General features: G+C 35.3%; 1 protein-coding gene across 1 annotated transcript in view; it reads right to left on the reverse strand.

The window, feature by feature from the left end:
- Nucleotides 1-1,504, reverse strand: part of LOC134653592 (neuroglobin-like) — a 64,288-nt gene extending 62,784 nt beyond the window's left edge. The window contains exon 1 of the mRNA XM_063508988.1: nt 1,489-1,504. The gene's annotated coding sequence lies outside the window, so the exon portion shown is untranslated. The remainder of the gene's footprint in view (nt 1-1,488) is intronic.
- Between the last annotated feature and the right edge of the window lie 4,496 nt (nt 1,505-6,000).

A 6,000-nucleotide genomic window follows, 5' to 3' on the forward strand; every position in this document is an offset into this window, starting at 1 on the left:
ATTTACGTAAGTAACCTTATTAACTACATAGGGGTTACTTATGACGTGAAAAACCGATTATTTCTAAACACATAAGTCACCCAGACGTCCCATAGCAAAACGTCTGACATATCTCCACGGATAAATTTAATAGGAAATCCTTTTGTACGTGGTATGCTCATACTAATATCGTCCAAAAGATTGGGCGCCTACGAATTCAGTATTCATGTAAGTCTTTGCTCTTCCAAGAGGGAATCCGCCGTAAATAATGCAAGACAATGTAATCCTCATAGATATGTGGGGCACTATTCGAAATTGTTTCGTTGTAGTTCGTGAAATTCTTGCTTCCGGGTAAAAAATGTGTTCAAGAAATCTCAGAAAAAATCCTAAAGTAGGTACATTAAGAATGATAGATAGAATACTCTTTATTGCCACACCTCAGTAAAAGGTACAGCTTAAAGATGGAAAATTCATTAAAGATAGAGGCAGACAACAAGCGGTGTTATCGCTAAAGAGCGATCTGCTGTGTGCTGATTTTGTGTAATTTATCTATATTTTTGACATTTTCATGACATTAAATGTGTGTTTGAAATGTCTGATTTGATACGGTGTATGTGTGTGCAGCTTCCATAGTTGTTGTGGTTTTCTGTGCCGCTTCTATACGTAGTAATAATAGTTCGACGGATACTACTTACTTTTTGCCTTATGGTCACATTGAACCAGTCGAATCGAGCTCCGTGTATGCTGATTCTACCCCAGGATTTGCCTCATCCGTTTATGACAGGCATGACTTATGTATCTTTAGATTTGTATGAAGTGTATTGTCCCGAACCGCGGCGACCCCAATTCGGGGAAACCGACCGGAAATAGAGTGATAGATTGTATCTACCCTGCTTGCACTTTACTTGAAGTAATTTGATGCGGAAGATGATTTGGAGATTTCCTTTTAAGTTCCTTTGTATTTATACCACGCAAAATCTGTTTACTACTTGAGAAATTCATAATTCAAAATTACTATCCCAAAGAAGAAATCATTCATTTAAGTAACAAATTCTTGAGGATAGATCGGATCCTTTTCGCTAAACTACGTCCAATTATTAATGCAGCAAATATTTAGTATAACAATACAGACGATCCACTGCTTAATAAAGATGATGAGTGAGATCTCAAGATCACCAATCATGCCATTCCTCTCTGACGCGCTCTTTTTTGTTTTGCTAGGGATGTCAAGTATATCATATCATACGGGGACTTCATATGTAGTTATGATAGTAAAACTTGCTGAATGGCGACCGCTGAGTTACTCAGAGTATCCCAAAAGCTATTCATGTTGAGTCATGAAGTTAGTAGTAGTGTTAGACAACGCTAAGTAGGCAGCGATTTTGATAACCCAGACATTGCAAGTGTTATTTAAACGTCATAATTTCATTTTCGATTCCGCCTGGTAATGTAATGTAGCTAGTGCATTCTATGTTTAAAATGTATTAGAAGCAAGATTAACTGAGTTACGGAAGCTATTTTGGCAACCGCATGCCCCTGCAATAACCACAAACACATTAACACAAGACGGCGCATTAGGGTAATCAAGTGCATGATACGGGCACCACTAACGCATGTTATACAACAATTTATACACACAGAAGTAGTTGCAATTTATAGCAACAGCGCTTGAGCAGCAGACATAATATGAGACCTTGAATGACATCGCGCAAATATTTTGTACCTGATTCTCTTGTAAATTGCATGATAGGTATTTTAAAAGATTGATACGATAGATTAACGACTAGACGTGTTCATTTCGTGTTCTAAATGGGGTGCTTGGTACTGAAAGTGTTAATGGTTAATTTCACGCGAATCGTTCTGCAAGAGGGATAGCATATTTATTGGGTGCACAAAGGTTGTCTTAAAAGTTTCTTTTGCATTCAAATTCAATTTCAATTTCTTTATTGTGAGTTATACGTAGGTAATACAGATGTTCTAAAATACTTATGTCCATTATAACCTGCCTTTAAGGCGTACAATATTCTTAAACTATATGCATTATTAAAAAATTAAACTAACATAACATAATCAAAACATAACATGACAAAAACAGACAATAATTATTAATTTATATCAACAATTACAATAATTATTAATTTGTTAATACTAATTACATGTCACAACCGAGATCCCAATTTCTTATTATTAAATTTAGATGTCAAAATTATCATCAAAAAATTATTTTATGCCATAATAACTTTTTCTTACAAATAATTCCTTTAGGTGTCGTTTAAATGAAGGTGTTGGTAAGCCTTTTATTTCGTTCGATAAGTGATTGAACATTCTAGGTCCCATAACAAAAAAATAATTGTCATAAAAGCTAGTTTTAGGAATGTGATCGGGTAGAATATTAAATACATTTTTGGCTTTCCTAGGAAATTGGCATGTGTGACTTTTAAATAGTTCCATATGTTCCTGAATAAATATGCAGGACTCTAAGATGTAGGTTGAGGTCAGCGTCAATATGCCTAATTTGACAAAGTGAGCTCTGCATGAATCTCTTTATTTTAAGAAAGACATTGCTCTTATGCACTTTTTCTGTATTTTAAATAGAGGCAATATATGTGTTGCCACGGCATTTCCCCAATGTATTATATCATATCGTAAATTTGACGCTACATATGCGTGATAGGCATTTAGAGCAGTTGCTTGTGATACTGTATTTGTTAGGTTTCTTAAAACGTATATATATCGGCTAATTTTCTTACAAATATCCATTATGTGTGTTTTCCAGCTAACATTAGAATCAATTATAATGCCCAAGAATTTAAATTCATTAACTTGCTCTATAATATTTCCCTTATACATTATCATCATGTCCTTTTCCTGTGATTGAGATAGATAAAACTGCATTACTTTTGTCTTGGTTACGTTGACTTTTAAATTATTTTTATCAAACCATTCTATGACATTATTGACGGCGTTGTTAGTTTGTGTTTCATATGTTTCGGCATTACTTGATTCAACTATAAGTGTGGAATCATCAGCAAAAAGCACCATTTGATGTTGTACGACACATGGAAGATCATTGATGTAAAAAAGGAATAATAATGGTCCTAGTATACTCCCTTGCGGGACGCCGTATTCAATATCCAATATATTCATAAAATTCTTCGTCTGAAATTTCGGGAAATAAATGCTGCAGAAATATAAAGATTATCTTTCTACCGTGTAAACGAAGATGAAAGAGCACAAAACATATCAACCTGCGAAAATCCCTTAGCTGGGAAAAAACCTTCCCACGAGAGGGATTTAGACATTATTCGAGCCACGTACTCATCGCCGAGTCAATTCATCCGACGCTTATTCCGAATTCCGAATTCGTTAGTCGCGAACTTCACATTTCCTTTTATTTGTAACAAATCTGAAGGCTTGAAAATTTTCACAATTATACGATAGGTATATTAATTACTTCTTACTTACTTGGCTAACGCCATGACCCCAAATGGGTCTTGACCTCCAACACGATATATTATTGATAGTTAATAAACTAAACGGATTATATTCCCCACGCCTTTACCTGAAGCAGACAAGTTTCTTCACTATATTTTCCCCAGGGAATTAACAACTGATATTAAGTGCCTCTTCTGGTGTTCTATTAATGAATTGTCACATTCCCATTGGCTAATTAATACCAAAGATGAAAGAGCTAACTATAAGAATTGCCATTAGCAAATTACCTCTACACTCTACAGTACCTACAGACTACACACACCTGTAACCTGTAAGGATAGGTAATCCTAGTATAGCCACACGGCTATACTATCCTTCCTACCTATCCTTACCTATCCTTACCTATCCTTCATCTTAAGGCATACCTCGTCGGAAAATTAAATGGAATGGAATGCAAGCTTCATCGGAGAATGTTAGTGTTAACTCCAAACATGCAGGAAAATGGATTGCAATATCATTCGTAATTATAGAGCTGCTATAGCTATTGTGTTTTACCTGTATACACATTTGCCAAGTTGCAAGTTAGAGAGATTTTTGCATCCCAATGCCCGCCAATGTGCTTGTTCTCAACGCGGCTTTTCCAATTCATTTAATCTTTCACGGAATCGAGATGAAAGAGGCGTTTCCAGGTATCCTTGTCATCAAGATGTTTTATCATTATGTTTATTTTATAAAGTATGCTGCAACAAATGTTAACAATATTATTTAAAATAAGGCATATTTTAAAATACAACGTCGATATTTCATACATTGCTTTTTTTTAAAGCAGCTGAAACTGTTATTATTGCTTACCATCGAATGTGCAGCATCAACAGAAAACACATTAACGCAATTAACCTCGTTTAATATGAAAATCTTCCTTAGCCCGCTATTATTAGAATGTATGTTTTATTATCAGTAAATTTAGCTTTTTTATGAGTTATAGGGATTTTAACATGACCAACGCTTAATATGACCGCTTAGGCGTGGTTGACTAGGTACGCATAAACTAAAATACGAAATTCATAGTTCTATAAAAGAGAAGGTCTATGTTTGGATGACGTACAGTGTTCTCCGATTATATAATTTATTACAGTATTTTATTTTATATAAAATTAAAACATGAGTTACAAACAATCAACTATAATTATTGTACTTTAATTCTTGGACAGATGGTAAGTATGTACAGTCGCCATCAGATACATCGGAGCGGCCAAGGTGTTCACAAATATCTTAACGAAGCCTCTTTTATCAATACATTTCAGTGCATGTTCAGGATATTTTCAGCACCTCGGCCGCTCTGATATATCTGATGGTAATCGTACTATCTAATATAAGTGAATACTTTAATAGGTAAAATATCACTCATTCTAGTAACTAGTTTCAAAGTGATCCCTAAACCCCTCAAGTATATTGTCGTACGTCGTCATAGCAATAGCGGTCAAGGCCTGTATACGACCTCCATCCGACACTCATGTTTATTAACTATGTGAGTATATTATTATCTCAAGTCTTTAAGAAAAAACACATCTTTAAGCAAGATATTCACCTGTCTGACTACAAAGGAGGGTTAACATTTTCGAGTAGGTTTTTGTATGAGTTATATGTATAATCCTACAAGGCGTTTCAAATCTTCTAAAAGGTTGGGCGGCAAAATTTAGCCCTGCGCAGCCCATTGCCTTGGGAGCCGACGCCTCTTGGCGTATCGGTGGATGACATACCTACCCCAACACAAACACTCTAAGATAAGCCACCTGCTACACTTAATCTGTATCACCAACATTTCCAACTCACCCCAATATTACGCTTATTGTGTGAAATTTCTTTCGACAACGCAAACGCTTAAGGCTTTTTGCATGCGACGGAAATCAAATACAGTACCTGCAAATACCTGGAAAACGGTCTGACAAAGCATCTGTACCTGACAATGGTAAAATGGGGGTAAAAGCTGAACCGACTGCGAATGTTTACCTGAAATTGGCAGCGCTTTTAAAGCTCAGTAAACTGGGTCAGAGTACGATATTCACTGAGTATGGGGCTGTTCATAAATTACGTCATCTAATTTTGACGATTTTTGACCCCCTAAAATCATCCAAAAATCATGCTTCGAATGATCCCGTTTCCTCCTACGTCATGCTACCATCATCATCCGGTGTTCAAACATAATTTGAAATGAATAGCCCCTATGAATAAAATATAGTTTGAGCAACACTAACTAGTTGAAGTACCTACCTATTTTATTAACTGATCATAATATCAGATAAAGCTTGAACCAAACCATTTTCAACCGAAATAAATTCAAAAAGATTATAATTTATTATCGGTTTTGACCGAGCGAAGCGAAGATTTTCATGTCAGCTTGGGAAAAATGCTTTCATGTGTCTGTCCGGATGTTTTCCTCTACACCACTTAACAGATTCTCGTGTGAGCAGGTGACGAGATGATCATTACATACCTACTTAAAATATTTTGATCGATTCAAAATTTTTTTCTTCAAAAAGACAAGAATATAATACTTTTAAATATTGATAATGATGAAAGTGACAA

This window comes from Cydia amplana, chromosome 13 (assembly GCF_948474715.1).
Source record: "Cydia amplana chromosome 13, ilCydAmpl1.1, whole genome shotgun sequence".
Classification (NCBI taxonomy): domain Eukaryota; kingdom Metazoa; phylum Arthropoda; class Insecta; order Lepidoptera; family Tortricidae; genus Cydia; species Cydia amplana.